At 46.8% G+C, this 16,859-nt stretch overlaps 1 protein-coding gene across 2 annotated transcripts in view; it reads right to left on the bottom strand.

The window, feature by feature from the left end:
* Klhl15 (kelch like family member 15) overlaps positions 1–2,393 on the bottom strand; it is a 48,083-nt gene extending 45,690 nt beyond the window's left edge. The window contains exons 1-2 of one of the 2 annotated variants that reach the window (XM_057759073.1): positions 2,358–2,393; positions 1,554–1,762 (exon numbers count right to left, since the gene is read on the bottom strand). The gene's annotated coding sequence lies outside the window, so the exon portion shown is untranslated. Of the gene's footprint in view, positions 1–1,553; positions 1,763–1,939; positions 2,078–2,357 lie in introns of those variants that run through there. The other variant, XM_057759072.1, reaches the window with a different exon arrangement.
* Positions 2,394–16,859: the final 14,466 nt, after the last annotated feature.

The following is a 16,859-nucleotide window of genomic DNA, read 5'->3' as shown; positions in this document are numbered from 1 at the left end:
TCAGTTCGAGACCAGCCTGGTCTACAGAGCTAGTTCCAGGACAGGCTCCAAAGCCACAGAGAAACCCTGTCTCGAAAAAACCAAAAAAAAAAAAAAAATTATCTTTAGGACAAGGGAAAAATCCAAAATATAAAAGCAGCCACTTTTAAGTTGGCTGCTCCTTTTCCAAATTAATCCTGCCCACCTTACATTATTCTGTCTTTTTACAAAACACAGAAGCATACTGTGAAAGACAACTGGTATCAGACTAGGGAATTAAAAAACACTTATCACCAACTAAAAATAATATACTCCAAAATGATCCTTTCACTTTTTATTGACTAGTTTAAGTCAAAACATCCTACAGTTTTGAAACTCTAGCAAAATATTTTCAAACCACAAATATTATTATCTTATTTTTCTGCCAAATTAACCAGTAGTAAAGAGCATTAATTAACATCCTTTACCACTGACATACTGTGACTCAAGGCACCTACTGAGTGTTGTGATTGAAAATAGAATTTAATTAGACAAATATTACATTAAAAACTAAAATGTTGAGATTCATTACACATTTCTAGACCTATTAAGCATTAGAGAAATATGCATGCATTTGTAAGCTCTTCAAAAACATTTTTCAAATGTGTAGAAGCATTCAGTCATCCTGTTCCCTAGACATGAAAAGCAAACATTGCAATTAGAGCATATACACTTTTAAAAATGACAACGGAAAATCAGATAGCAAAGAGAAACTCTGAAAAACAAAAGAAATATTCTGAGTCAGAAAAGGGCCTGAGAGGCCTAGAAAGATGACAAGCCCTATAGTGACATGAGATCTGAATTAAAGAATACCGTTATTTTAAAGAAGCAGCTAGCATTTTGTAGGAGGCAAGCCAGCCAACGTGCCTATTAAACAGCCATCGATCACAGCACTGTTTTGCTATTCCGTACTTATTTACTTATAATATAGAAATTAAGAGGCAGCAACAGTTAGCCACATTAACCACTCCAGCAAAGGGTACTTAAAAAAAAAAGAAATGACCTTACATTTGCGACGACACTTTGCAGCTATAGATTATTTTTACATACATGACCTCATATAGTCCTCACTACCTTCTGATGTGGCTCTGACTGACTGCGTTTCAGATAAGAAACTGAGGTTCTGCACGGGATTTTCTCAGCCACCCAGGCGGCCCCAGACGTTCTGATTCCACGCTTTATTGCCTCACAATCCGCACAGTTCTATTTCAGGCACAACTCGGATTTTTAAAGGAACCGGTTAGGGGGAAAATAACCATGGTACCTGCAGCTCTGTGCTGCAAAAAATGGCTGAATTATGCTTCTTCCTTTTTTTTCTCTCTCTCTCTCTGTTTCTCCCTCTCTCTCTGGTCCCTTGGAAAAAGAAAATTTACATTTCAAACAATTTAAGTAAACTCAAAGACAAATCGGGTCCCAGCGTCTTAGGAAATGTTTGCGCGCGGCCGGTGCAGCAAGGGCCACGGAGCCCGTGCCTTCCTCGGGGCCGCGGGCAAAGCCCGGGCTCCGCAGGCCGGCGGCCAGGGGCGGCTACGCACCTCGGGGGTCCTGTCCAGCCTCTAGTGGACGGCAGTCTGCATCAGGAAGAAGCGGGCCGGTGGGCCGAACGGTGGGAGGGTCGGACGCCGGGCGCCGGCACGGACCTCGGGAGGCTCCCTAGACCTCTACAAGGGGCCGCTCCCTGGCCGCGCCGGGGCGCTCCGGCGCGGGGCGAGCGTGCGAACCCGAGATCCCCTCAGAAGCAGTCCTGGGAAAGAAGACAGCGCTTGAGTAGCGAGTCCAGACAGTTGGGCTAGGCGGGAGGCGCACGGCTGGCGTCGGGGCCGGGGCCCAGACTTGCCGCTACCGGGGAGGGGAGGGGGGGTGAAGCTCGCGGCACCCCCCAACAGGGTTCGGCAAGAGCACCCCGCGTAGGGCCACGAACCGGGAGAGAGCTGAGGGGGGTCGAAGGCAACGGCAGAAACGCCAGCAGCAGGAGCGAAGTCGGCGACGATGTCTCCGGGTTTCTGCCCCGAAGCGCGCGGAGCCTCAGGATCACCCACGCCGGGGGTGGAGGAAAGCGGGAAAGGGGCGGGAAAGGGGCGGGGCGAGCGGGGCCACGAGCCAGGGGCCGCTCCGGGCCTCGTGCCCCCTGCGGGCCGCGGGAGACGCCCGGGGCCCGCCCAGGGAGGCGGGGCTGTTGGTAGGGGGCCCGGACCACGGGGGTCGAGGACGCGGAAGCCGGCCTCTCCGAGGGAGCGGGCGGGAGTGGGAAGCCACGGCTTCGAGAGGAGGCCAGAGAGGTCTCCTGAAACCCTAAGGGTGTCCCGTAGGGGCCAGCGCGCCGCCTGCCGGGTGTTTACCTTCTCCCTGGTCGAACGCCAATGCCGCCATCTTCGAACCAAAGCGCGTCACTTCCGGCGCCACGGAGCGGGAGCGGGGTGTGGGAGCCGGGTAGAGGCAGGATTGTCCCGCTGCGCGCCTTGTCCCTGAGGCGGGCCTGTCACAGTATTGGGGACTGGGGAGGGGCTCCGAGGGAAAGAGGTAGCGGGGCGCTGCAGTCCGGAGCCGATGAGACTTCCCTTCGGAGCACTGCCGTCGGAGCTATAGAGGATCGGCGGTGCACCTCCCCCGGCGACTGTGTCACTTCGCCTGCCCGGGAGGTGGGCCCTGAGGCGCTGCGGCGAACGCGGGGTGCGCAAGTTGAGTGATAGAAAACCCGGAAAATTCCATTTTTCGCATCTTGCACACCATGGGATGAGGGGAAGCTTTGCCAACAGTACCTGTTATAAAAGTGACTAGAGCAACACTAAATGACATCATTTCTATAAGGCAATTTGCAATGGGTCGTTGCGTCACAGTTCCACTCGGCTTATTGCATAGTAATTACACATTTCACAGATACATTTCCCAGACATGAAAAAACTCAGAAAATGGCATGACTTCACCACAGGGAGAAAAGTGCGGACTAAAAAAGCGGATTTTTTTTGCGGCAAAATAGGCAAGAACGAAGTGTGTGCGTGCATGCGTGTGTGTGTGTGTGTGTGTGTGTTTACAAGTCTGCTATAGAATTTAAGGTCATGACCCTTAAATATCACATTTTCTTGATTTAAGAATATGGAACTACAGCAGACGACTCTTGTAAATTTATTATGGGTCTCTGTGAGGAAGTCGTAGATGACAGAAACACTTAGTGGAAGCCATTGGTTATACTACCAGTTTAAAATTAAGGCACCCATCGATCATTTCTGACCTTTGCAGATAGTTTTTTGGCTTCTCCTACCTCTACCTCCACCAAGGAAAATAAATTTAAGTTTTATCTTATCTAAATAAACTTATCTTATCTAAATAAACTTATCTAAATAAACTGACACCTGCAGCAGTAATTCCTGTTTTCAATTACAGCCAGGCATTGCTCAACAACAGTGATGTGTTCTGAGAAATCAATAGGCAGGCAATTTCACTGTTAGGCAAACCTAGATGGATGCCTAATGTGGCGGTGTGCGCCTTTAATTCCAGCACTTGAGAGGCAGTGGCAAGAGACTGTTGTGAGTGTGAGGCCAGCTTCATCTACATAATGAATTCTCGGCTAGCCAGGGATTACCTAGTGAGACCTTATCTGATATATATATATATATTCCTTATCTGATACACACACATATATGCTTTTTCGAAGGTGCTATGGTTTGACATGACTGGCAGCATGATGGTTTGTTTCTACCAGAATCAACCACAAAAGGAGTAATGTGTTGTACTACAGTTGTTAGGATAGCTGAGACATCAGTAGGTAGTGGGGATTTTTCAGCTCCATTATAATCTTTTGAGAACACCACCATAAGTGCAGTATGTAATTGAAACTACATCCTTTTATTTATTTATATTCATGTATTTGGTAGGAGAGGGAGCCGTGGAGATCAGACAGCTTGCAGGGGGTGGGTGAGGTGGGTTCCTCTTTCTATCATGTGGATGCAGGGGGTTGAATTTAGGTTGTCAAATTCAAGTTGCAATACTTGGTAGCAAGTGCCATTACCTGCTGAGACTTGTCTTTGTCACTGGTCCTTTTTTTTTTTTTTTTTTTGAGACAGTCTTTCAATTATCCCAGGATGGCTTGATCCTCCTGCCCCCACCTCACAGTAGTGTATAGTGCAGTGTGATTCTTAACATTCGTGATGCTGCGACCCTTTAATACAGCTCCTCATTTTGTGGTGACCCCAACAATAAAATTATTTCGTTGCTTCTTCATAACTGTAATTTTGCTACTGTTATGAATTGTAATGTAAATATCTGATATTCAGGATATATGCAACACCAAAGAGATGGCAACCCACAGGTTGAGAAACACTGGTGTAGTACTTGCCTAGCACATGTCAGATGTGAGGGATTGAATCCGGGACCTCATACATGCTACACAAGTGCTCTGTCAACTGAGCTATATCTCTAGTCCTGAAACAACATCCTTAGGCAACCATGACAACTTTTCTCATCACGCTGGAAAGTAACTGGAATTCCTTCAGTCCGGAAGAGCCCCCAAAAGCCCTCTGTGCCTCCCAAGTTGTAGGATCACAAGTATGAGTGCCCTGCCTGTGTTGTCTTTTCTTAGCTCCCTAGCCTAAGTGTTAAGAATACAATACACCAGCAACCACTTGGTGGCTCACAATGGCTCACAACCATCTGTAGTGGGGTCTGGTGCCCTCTTCTGGCCTGCAGGCATACACACAGACAGAATATTGTATAAATAATAAATAAATAAATAAATAAATAAATAAATAAATAAATAAATATTCTTTAAAAAGAATACAATACATGGGGCTGGAGAGATGGCTCAGAGGTTAAGAGCAGTGTCTGCTCTTCCAGAGGTCCTGAGTTCAAGACCCAGCAACCACATGGTGGCTCACAACCATCTATGAGATCTGGTACTCTCTTCTGACCTGCAGGTGTACATGCAGACAGAACACTGTGTACCTAATAAATAAAATCTTTTTTAAAAAAAGAATACAATACATATGTCCCAGTCTGTTGATGTCTGGCTGACTGACAGACCTGAGACATGCTAGAAACTTGGGCTGGGATTTGAAGGCGATCATAACCCGAGGATTACAAGGATTGACAATATTATATTCCCCCCCTTGCCCCCTTTCTTTTTTGCTTTGTTTTATGTTTTAAGAAGTTGAAAGTCCACAGTGGTAGTGTGTACTTGTAGCACCAGAACTAACAAGGCTAAGGAAAGAGGATGCAGAAATTGAACCAGCTAGACCCTACCTCTGAAAACAAAAGAATACCTTGAGCTCTTATGATGCATGACTAATGGGAAATTGGGATGCATATGAATAAAGGAAGAGCCCTGCTTGGTGTTTAAGCATCTTGGCTGTGACTGGTACCCCTCATTAGCACTGGCTCCTCTTCTTTTCTATTCCCCCTGGCCTCCTGGTCTCTCTTCACTTCTCCAAAATTTTCCAACTTTCTGTCCACCTTTTAATTCATGAACCTGACCCACTTTTTCAGAAAAAGTAAATACTGTAAGGGAACTGCATCAAAACTTCCATCTCTTTAAATAGGTCAAGGCTTCTGGAGATGTCTACACAAGGGTTTTCCTCACTTGTCATCCCTTAATGTCAATCTCTAGTTATTCGGTAAGAATCTTTATGTTGTTCCCCTATATTCTCTCATTATCATGAAGCCCAAATCCCTCCCCAGGATTCAGATGGGGTAATTCCTTAAACACTAAGAAAGAATCCTGAGTACAAAGGCAAAAAAAATACTCTAGGTCATACCTCGCAAGGTCATACCTTATTGTTTTTCAGGAACATAGGTTCTCCACCAGCAAAACAAGTTAGTAATTGCAAAGCCGGAATGGCTCACCATGATCTAAGTAACCCACTCCCCAAAGAGAGGCATTTCAAGTGTGTACATTGTATTAGCAGCAACCCTGGGAGCCACTCAAGAAAAATAAATCAGTAACTTAAGTCCACATGACCAGAATGACTCAGCAGGATCTGTGTAACCCCAAGAGACAGGGTGCCTAAACTGTACATTGCATTATTTCAAAACTATGAGGAGCTATCCACGGAAAATGAATTAAATTTAAATTTACATGACCAAAAAAGAGAATTCAGCATGACCTATCCTGAAATCATGTAAATGCTAAACGTTTTTAAGGTCTACTCTTGATATCCCACCTAACCCTTTCCTTTTTGATGGGGTGTGGTTATGGGGAAGAGGCTGGAGACAGAACCCGGTGCCTGGCTAAGTAAAGGCTCTACCACTGAGTTACCCCCAGGCTTATTTCCACCCTTTAAACTGAGGAAGCAAATTATCTCATAGCAGTATTTAGAATAACAGCACAGCCCCTACAGATAGCCATCAGGGTTCAAAACATTCAAAGTTGGGCTCAGGGCAATAGTTTGAGGTGACATGGGGTAGTCTGGTAGAACTCAGGCTTGGAAAGATTGAGCAAGGCTTCTCAAAGGGGGCGATCTATAAATCCAGTCCAGAAGGAAAGAAAGGGGGGAGAAAGAGTAAATAAGGCATCCACAGGCTGCATCTAAACCTAGAAGAAGCAGAAAGCTCTTCAACGACCATTAATAACTGAATAGGGTGAAAATGTAGGCCAAGAGAAGGGAAGAAGAGAGTATCTATAGTTTGCTTTTTCAAAGGCCACAAACAGTAACCTATGTCGTCTCTCTTGTTGTTGTTTTAACATGTATTAAGTTTGTTCTTTGATCATTTTATATATGTACAGCAGACATCCTATTTAATCTACCCATACAAATGGTGCAGCTCCTAAGGGAAAGGTATCCTGGCAGTGTGGAACCAAGGAATACCACAAAGTCACACAACAAACCTCACAGAAGATTGGGAAATAGACAGGAAATGTCTAGCTATGAGGGTCTAGAGGAGTTGTGGGATTATGACGGGCAGCTCTGAAGGGAAGGAAGGAGAAGAGGGCAGGAAGGGGCACAGGAAACTGCAGGATTACAGCTGCAAGGGTAGAGGGACAGGGTCAGGTGAAGAGACCCACCATAGCCTTAAAGACCAAGGCTGTGGGGTACCACAGTTCCAAGTGTACCACAGGGCTGCCAGATACATAATGGTCACCTCCTCAGGCTCAGGGAAGCATTTACATGACCAACAGAAGGGGGAATTAACCAAATTGCTACTGGTGGATGGGGTGCCAAGCAATTGGTGAGCAGGAAGGTGAGTCTGTTGTGGGTGGACCAGCGGTGAGGGTGAGGGTCCTAGTGGGGCTCAAACCCTAAGGGGGAGCACAGGCACCAGGAGAGCCTATGTGAGTCACCCCACCAACGTGTTACAGCTCTGAGACAAAAGCTATCCTGACAGTCGGGAGCCAAGGATTACCACAAAGTCACACTGCACAATAAACTTCACACACAGATTTACCAGGAGGGAAAACTCAGATTGTTGCCTGGGTTCAGGTGCGAGGCAACAGAGAACTGAACAGAAGGCAGGCCTTATATAGGGTTTCTTGGGGGTTGGAGCTTTCCAGGGTGGCATGGGATTGGTGGGATTAGTGTGAGTGGGATTTTTTTTTCTGTAGGGCGGCGCCTGGCCACTCTCCTACCTTGGGGAGAGGGTTTGGAAAAGGAAATTATGCTGTTAGAGAAGTCTGGGGGTGGAGCCTAGTCAATGGAGCTTCTTGGGGGCCGGACCTGGCCTTGGAACTCCTCAGAGGCGGAGCCTAGCTGTTGAAGCCTCTCAGGGGCGGGGCCTAGCTGTTGGTGGTCCAAGGGGCGGAGCCTAGCTGTTGGAGCTACTCAGGGGCGGGGCCTAGCTGTTGAAGCTACTCAGGAGCTGGGGCCTAGGTGTTGGAGGTCCTAAAGGTGGGGCCTGGCTGTTGGAGCTACTCAGAGGCGGAGCCTAGCTGTTGAAGCCACTCAGGGGCGGGGCCTAGCTGTTGGAGGTCCTAGGGGTGGGGCCTGGCTGTTGGAGCTTCTCAGGGGCGGGATCAGGCCATTTGAGCTTCTCAGGGGCTGGGTCAGGCCATTGGAGCTTCTCAGGGGCGGGGTCAGGCCATTGGAGCTTCTTAGGGGCGGGGTCAGGCCATTGGCGCTTCTTAGGGGCGGGGTCAGGCCATTGGAGCTTCTTAGGGGCTGGGTCAGGCCATTGGAGCTTCTCAGGGGCGGGGTCAGGCCATTGGCGCTCCTCAGGGGCGGGGTCAGGCCATGGAGCTTCTTAGGGGCTGGGTCAGGCCATTGGAGCTTCTCAGTGTCGGGGTCAGGCCATTAGAGCTTCTCAGGGGCGGGGTCAGGCCATTGGAGCTTCTCAGGGGCGGGGTCAGGCCATTGGCGCTTCTTAGGGGCTGGGTCAGGCCATTGGAGCTTCTCAGGGGCTGGGTCAGGCCATTGGAGCTTCTCAGGGGCGGGGTCAGGCCATTGGAGCTCCTCAGGGGCGGGGTCAGGCCATTGGAGCTTCTTAGGGGCGGGGTCAGGCCATTGGCGCTTCTTAGGGGCTGGGTCAGGCCATTAGAGCTTCTCAGGGGCGGGGTCAGGCCATTGGAGCTCCTCAGGGGCGGGGTCAGGCCATGGAGCTTCTTAGGGGCTGGGTCAGGCCATTAGAGCTTCTCAGGGGCGGGGTCAGGCCATTAGAGCTTCTCAGGGGCGGGGTCAGGCCATTGGAGCTTCTTAGGGGCGGGGTCAGGCCATTGGAGCTTCTTAGGGGCGGGGTCAGGCCATTGGCGCTTCTTAGGGGCTGGGTCAGGCCATTGGAGCTTCTTAGGGGCGGGGTCAGGCCATTGGAGCTCCTCAGGGGCGGGGTCAGGCCATGGAGCTTCTTAGGGGCTGGGTCAGGCCATTAGAGCTTCTCAAGGACGGGATCAGGCCATTGGAGATTCTTAGGGGCGGGGTCAGGCCATTTGAGCTTCTCAAGGGTGGGGTCTGGCAGCTGGAGGTCCCGGGGGTGGAGTGAGCTAGCCAGTTTTATGCCTCAATGGGTCAGACTGAGCTGTCAGAGTCTGGGAGTGAAGCCTGGCAATTGGAGGTCTCCAGGGGCAGGGCCTACAAAGGGGGTCTGTGCAGCCAGGAAAGCTGCCCCCACTGCCTGAGTCAGCATGAATAACCCATACCCCCAACTCTTATCATACACCCCCACAAATCTCCACATCAAATCATTGTTTTGTTGTTGTTTTGTCATTTTTTAATGAGATTCATTTTCACCAGGACCATGCAGCAATGGGTTTGGAATTATCCATTGGAGCCTGGTGAGCTCGTCAATGGGTACACAACTAAAGACAATGACCGTCCCACCCCCAGAGTCCATTAGGAGCCAATAGTTCAGCAGGAAGGGGTAGGGGTTTGTGAACTCCTCCCCAATCTATAATAGACTGGTGATATATTCAGTTTTATTTAAGCCTATTGTACCTAGTCACAGCTGCCGTGAGGTACAGACGGGTTTGATTGTGCCATACCCAGAAGATGTATGACTCTTTCCTTATCTTCCAATTCTCCACTCTTCCTAGGCCCGAACCTCAGAGAGGGTGGCATAAATGTCACTTACGCTCAGCACCTTGGCATGTGTATCTCCACATTCCTCACCATCTACTGTCGTCATAGGTAGGGTTTCTATTGCTGTTGTAATATTGCTATGACCCGACCAACTTTTGGAGGAAAGAGTTTATTTTGTTTACACGTCCACATCACAGCTGATCATCGCAGGAATTCAGGGCAGGAACTCACCAGACAAGAAACCTGGAGGCGGGAGCTGAAGCAGAGGCTACAGAGGAATGCTGCTTGCTGGCTTGCTCCTCATGACTTGTCCAACCTTCATTCCTATAACACTCAGGAGCACCAGGGGTGGCACCACTCACAGTGTGTGGGGCCTACCACATCAATCACCAATTAAGAAAGCACCCAGCAGGGGCTGGAGAGATGGCTCAGTGGTTAAGAGCATTGCCTGCTCTTCCAAAGGTCCTGAGTTCAATTCCCAGCAACCACATGGTGACTCACAACCATATGCAATGAGGTCTGGTGCCCTCTTCTGGCCTTCAGGCATACACGCAGATAGAATATTGTATACATAATAAATAAATAATAAATAAATATTTAAAAAAAAGAAAGAAAACACCTAGCAGGGCGGTGGTGGCAAACACCTTCAACCCCAGCACACTCTGTGAGATCAAGGCCAGTCTAGGCTACAGAGTGAGTTCCCGAACAGCCAGGGAAACCCTATCACAAAAACAAAAACAAACAAACAAGCAAAAGCAAAAACCAGAAGATGCAATGAGTATTGCTGTGTTAACTGAATATTCTTACTTTGAAACATCATCATAGACAAGGTCTTCTAGTAGTAAAAATATTTAAAAGGAATGAGCTGGACATGTTAGTGAAAGCCTGTAATTCCAGCACTAGGGAGGTTGAAGCAAGAGGATCAGGGATCCCAGGTCCTCCTCAGCTAAACAGTCAATTCAAACCCACCTGAGATACAATGTCCCCGTCTCAGAAAGCCAAAACAGGGCCAAAGAGATGGCTCAGCAGATAAAAGTTCCTACCACTAAGCTCGACAACATGAATCTGTTCCCTGGGACCCACATGGTGGAAAGAGAGAAACTCCAGCATGCCGTCCTCTGACCTACACACTCACAGAGTGACAGGGTTAAGCTGAGCAGGACCAGTGAAGAGTTGCTATATGATCTTTGCACCGTGAACTGTAAAAAGGCTCCAGAAATTTCTTTGAAACTTAAGAGTTTGGGGATTGGTGTTAAGAATACAAATAAGAGCGCCTTTAATCCCAGCACTAGGGAGGCAGAGGCAGGTGGATCTCTGTGAGTTAAAGGCTAGCCTAGTCTACAAGAGCTAGTTCCAGGACATCTAAAGCTACCCAGAGAAACCCTGCCCCCGCAAAACAAAACAAAACAAAAAACCAAAAAATAAATAAGATCGAATACAGGCACTTGGCTTATTTCTTGGTCCTAAAACTTTTTTTTTTCATTTTTTAAAGATTTATTTTTGTTTTTTTTTTGTTTGTTTGTTTTGGTTTTGGTTTTTCGAGACAGGGTTTCTCTGTGGTTTTGGAGCCTGTCCTGGAACTAGCTCTTGTAGACCAGGCTGGTCTCGAACTCACAGAGATCCGCCTGCCTCTGCCTCCCGAGTGCTGGGATTAAAGGCGTGCGCCACCACCGCCCGGCTAAGATTTATTTTTGAAACAGGGTCTCACTATGTGGCCCTAGCTAGCTTGGATTCACTATGTAGATAAGCTAGCTTTGAACTCAGAGACCGGTTTCTGCCTTTTAAGTTAAAGGTTTATTTTCACTGGGGCTGGAGAGATTGACTTAGTGGTTAAGAGCACTTATTGCTCTTGCTGAAGTCCTGAATTTAGTTCTAAACGCCCACATTGGGTAGCTTACAACCTCCTGAAATTATAGTTCCAAACAGTCTGTCGCCCTCATCTGGTCTCTGCGAGCATTGTATGCATATGGTATACAAACAGACAAGCAGGTGCGCACAGAAATACATAAATAAAAAAAAGAAGCTTCTTCTGCTTTTTTTGTTTTTACGTAGCCTTGGCTGGCCTGGAGCTCAATTTATAGAGTAAAAGGCGGGGATATGACACCTAAGTGCTGGGATTAAAGGTATGTGCCACCGTACCTGGTTCCAATAAAATTATTTTTTAAAAGATTGCATTTTAATTTATGTGATTTATGATCACTCTGTACATGTCATGTGTTGTTTTTAAACAAAATCCTGCAACAGTCATGTCTGTGTGTGTGTCCACAGAGGCCAGATGAGGGCACTGGATTCTCAGAGTTGGAATTCCAGGTGGTTCTGAGAGGACCAAAGAGGGTTCTGGAAGATCAGCAAGTGTTCTTAACCACTAACCCGTCTTTCCAGCTACCATTACCCTCTTTTTAATATTTTATTACTTGCTTTAAGACAGTATCCTGTAGGTCAGGCTGCTCTTAACTTGCTCTATAGCCAAGAATGGCCTTGAACTGGTGGTCACCCTGCTTCCATCTCCTAAGGGCTGGAATTGCAGTCGGAGCACCAGTATGCTGTGCCTTTTCTTCCTTATTTTTGAGACAGCATCCCACTCTGTCCTGTGCCAACGACCCAAGTGCTGGAATTACAGGCATGTGCCATCATGCGCAGCAGAAACTAAATTCTGGGTTGTTTGTTTTGTTTTGTTTTTCTAAGACAAGATCTCATTATGTAATTTTGACTGACCTGGTACTCACAATGTAGACCAGGCTGGCTTTAATCTCACAGAAATCCTTCTGCTGGGAATAAAGGCATGCACCACCAAGCCTGGCTGTGACTAAATTCTTTTTTTAAAGTGACTGTAGGTCTTTTCATGCTCAGAGTGTAAAGGTGCCTGCCTCCAAGTCTGAAAACCCAAGGTAAAGTCCCAGACTTCAAGTGGTAGAAGGAATGAGCCAACTCTTTTTTTGTTGTTTTTGTCTTTTGTTTTTTCCGAAACAGTATTCTTTGTGTAGCTTTTGGAGTCTGTCCTGGAACTAGGTTTGTAGACCAGGCAGGCCTCAAACTCACAGTGTGAGCCAACTCTTACCAAGTCTTCTCTGAGCTACACACACTCTGTGGTATTCACATGTGCCCCCACCCTCATCCACACATACTTACACAAGCACAAATAAGTGCTTAACAAACTAAAAGCCAGTTGGCTGGTAGTGACACATGTCCTTAATCCCAGCACTCGGAGACAGAGGCAGGCGGATCTCTGAGAGTTCAAGGCCAGCCTGGTCTACAAGAGCTAGTTCCAGGACAGGATCCAAAGCTACAGAGAAACCCTGACTCGAAAAACCAAACAAGAAGAAGAAGAAGAAGAAGAAGAAGAAGAAGAAGAAGAAGAAGAAGAAGAAGAAGAAGAAGAAGAAGAAGAAGAAGAAGAAGAAGAAGAAGAAGAAGAAGAAAGCAAATTAAAAACCAGGGATTGCATAACTATCTCAACACCAAACTATTTCTGGCCCCCTCAGCTTTGAATTGGATTGCTGACTAGAAGAAAACAGGTACCTTTCCAATATGTGAAGATATGTCACTGTCATTGGTTTAATAAAAAGCTGAATGCCCAACAGCTAGGTAGGATTTCCAGGTACAAAGGCCACCGAGAAGAAGGGCAGAGTTCCAAGGAGATATAGAGGAGGCATGACATGTAGGAGATGAGGTAACAAGCCCTGAGCCACATGGCAGCACGTAAATGAAAAGAAACGGGTTAATTTGAGCCAGAAGAGCTAGTTAGAAACAAGCCTAAACTCTCTGCCGAGCTTTCATAATTAATAATAAGTCTCTGTGTTGTGATTTGGGAGCTGGTAGGCAGGACAGAGAAAGAGTCACAACATCACTCATATGAACACTGGGCTCAGAGTTGGCCTCCAGGAGCACTGACTTCATGTTGCCTAGAGATGTGGAGAGTATTGCCTTCGTGATAGATGACAGAATGCTAAGCATGGGTGAAGCAAATCCCAGAAGCAATTGGAAGTCTCCATACTGTCAGATTCCAATTCTTCCCAAGTTGATATACAGGTTCAAGCCAGTCTCAACCAGGCTGAGGCTGTGTAGCTTAGTGGTCCAGTGAGTGCTTGGCCACTCACGAGGCTCTAGGTTAAGTCACTAGCATAGAGAAAGAGGGAGAAGAGACAAAGGAAAGGAAGAGGAAAAAGCTAGGCAAGCTGTGTGAGAGAGAGAGCACGTACCTGTAATTCCAGCCCTAGGGAGGCTGAGGTAGAAGGTCATGAGTCCAAGGCCACGCTGGACTGCACAACAAATTCCAGGCCAGTCTGGACAGCATAGCAAAAGCCTGTCTCAGAAAACAAGAAAGCCCTGTAATCGTGGGTATAAAGTTCCTGTTTTGAAAGATGGAAAAGCAAAGGTTCCATCAATCAGTTGCACAACAATATGTATATAGTTAACACTACTATATTGCACACTTACTCAAATGTTCTTTCTCATAGGTTGATTCTAGCCAATGTGGATGCTTTAAAAAAATGTGTCAAAAAAATGTGGCACCAGAGATCAAACCTACAACCTTGGGGCATACTAACCATACATTCTACCACTGAACTACATCCTCAGTCCAAGACAAGGTCTCACCATGGGGCCTTGGCTAGCCTGGAACTCATAGATCAGGCTGGCCTGGAATTCATAGAGATCTGTTGTGGGATATTTATACACTGTGTGAAGATGTGTTTGTTGTGATTTCTGTGATAAAAAGCTAATTGGCCAATAGCTAAGCAGGAGGTATAGGTGGGACTTCTGGGAGAAGAAAGGAAGAGGAGGTGAATCAAGGCACTCGCGAGAGATTCCAGGAGACACAGAAGGCAGAATCACCAGTCAGATGTGGAGGAAGCAGTATGAGCAGTACGAAGAGATGAGGTAACAAGCCACATGACAGAAAGCAGATTAAAATAAATGGGTTAATTTAATTTACAAGAGCTAGTGGAGGCCGGGCCATGGTGGCGCACGCCTTTAATCCCAGCACTCAGGAGGCAGAGGCAGGTGGATCTCTGTGAGTTCGAGGCCAACCTGGTCTACAAGAGCTAGTTCCAGGACAGGCTCCAAAGCTACAGAGAAACCCTGTTCAAAAAACCATAAAAAAAGAACTAGTGGGACAAGCCTAAGCTAAGGCCCAACTTTCGTAATTAATAGTAAGTCCTCATGTCATTATTTGGGAGCTGGCTGGCAGGACAGCAAAAGACTCATTTGGTGCCCAATGTGTGGCAGCCCTAGCTTGTCCTGGAACTCACTCTGTAGACCAGGCTGGCTTCAAACTCACAGAGATCTGCTTGCCTCTGCCTCCCGAGTGCAGGGATTAATGGTGTGCGCCAGCACCGCCTGGCTCTCAATTTTTATTTATTTTTTTCAATTTACTTTTTACATAAAAGTACTAAGGGAATTCAATAAGAAAAGGGTAGTGGTGGTTGTTTTTTACTCTTTGCTCTTTGGAGTCCGCCACCTAGCTCCCAAATAAATACAAGGAGTCTCATTCTAGCCAGCTTTTCTTAAATTATTTCATCCATCTTTTACCCCTGGGCTTTTAACCTTTCTATATACTTTCTTTACTCCTAACTCCATGGCTTTCTGAGTGGCTGGGTGGCTGGTCACTGGAATCCTTCTCTCCTTCTGTTGCTCCCCAAACTTCTCTTTCCAGATTCTCCTATTCTCTCTGCCTGCCAGCTCTGCTTATCCTTTCTCCTGCCTAACTATTTATCATTCAGCTCTTTATTTTCTTCAATTAATATTCCACAACAGGATAGCTTTTATAATGATACTATTAGAACAACTGAATGTCCACACATAAAAAGGTAGATGTTGCCAGGCGATGGTGGTGCATATTTTTAGCCTATCATTTGGGAGGCAGAAGCAGGCAGATCTCTGTGCATTCAAGGCCAGCCTGGTCTACAGAGTAAGTTCAAGGACAGACATGGCTGTTACACAGAGAATACCTGTCTTGGAAAACAAAAAATAAATAAATAAGTAGGTGTCTTAGGGTTTCTATTGCTGTGAAGAAACACCATGACCACAGCAACTCTTATAAAGGAAAATGTTTGAGGTTAGCTTAAAGTTTCAGAGTTTTTGTCCATTATCATCATGGTGGGAAGCTAGGTGGTATGCAGGCAGACATGATGTTGGAGAAAGAGCTGAGAGTTTTACATCTGGATCTGCAGGCAACAGGAAGTGAACTGTCTAGCACATATGAGACCTCAAAGTCAGCCCCCACAGTGACACATTTCCTCCAACAAGGCCACACCTCCCAATAGTGCCATGCCCTATAGGCCAGGCATGAAAACACAATTAATATAGTTTCTGTGTGATTATTCGGGTCTGAGTGGTCGGGGAAACAAATGAGCAGTCTCCACCCACAGAAACCATTCCTATTCAAAACACCAGAGTAGGTTTTAACCTTCCTCTCTAGCCAGATATAAGAATGAACTCAAATCTTATGTTCTTTTGCATATACAGATCATAGATTAAAAACAAACTATTGGAACCGGGCGGTGGTGGCGCACACCTTTAATCCCAGCACTTGGGAGGCAGAGGCAGGCAGATCTCTGTGAGTTCGAGACCAGCCTGGTCTACAGAGCTAGTTCCAGGACAGGCTCCAAAACCACAGAGAAACCCTGTCTCGAAAAAAGCAAAAAAAAAAAAAAAAGTAAATAAATAAAAACAAACTATTGTGTGATTGTGTATTTATGTGCATGACTGTGGGCACACGTGCCCTAGCATGAGTGGGAAAGTGAGAGGACTGCTTCCAACGTCAGTACTTGCCTGCAACCTTGGAGACAGGGTTTTTGTGTGCTGCTGCATAGGCCAGGCTATCTGGCCCTTAAGCTTCCTGGAACTCTCCTGTCTCCAGTTCCCATCTTGCCATAGGATTATATACACGTCACCACATCTGACTTATCTGGGATCTGGGGATCCTAACTATAGTCATTATCACACTTATTTTTTATTTTTGGGTTTTCGAGACAAGGTTTCTCTGTAGCTTTGGAGCCTGTCCTGGAACTAGCTCTTGTAGACCAGGCTGGCCTCGAACTCACAAAGATCCGCCTGCCTCTGCCTCCCCAGTGCTGGGATTAAAGGTGTGTGCCACCACCGCCCAGCTTCATTTGCATTCTTTAATGACTGTTGATCCTGTGTGTGTGTGTGTGTGTGTGTCTATGTGTGTGTGTGCTAGGTGGTTGGGGTGTGGTGTGATGGTGCTGGTGATCTGATGCATCCCCGGGCCTCATGAATATTAAGTAAATTCTCTCCCACTGAACTATATATATATGCCCAGCTTCAGAATCTTCCCATGGACTGATTAGTCATTCATATCTCAGTATGGGCGGGGTAGGAGTTGAAGCAGGCTGGCTTCGAACCCTCTGTGTAACTAAGTCTGGCCTTGAGCTGATTCTCCTGACT

Source organism: Chionomys nivalis, chromosome X, assembly GCF_950005125.1.
Source record: "Chionomys nivalis chromosome X, mChiNiv1.1, whole genome shotgun sequence".
In the NCBI taxonomy this organism is placed as follows: Eukaryota; Metazoa; Chordata; class Mammalia; order Rodentia; family Cricetidae; genus Chionomys; species Chionomys nivalis.
Note: the sequence above shows the minus strand (reverse complement) of the source record. Positions and strands in the feature narration are given on the sequence as shown.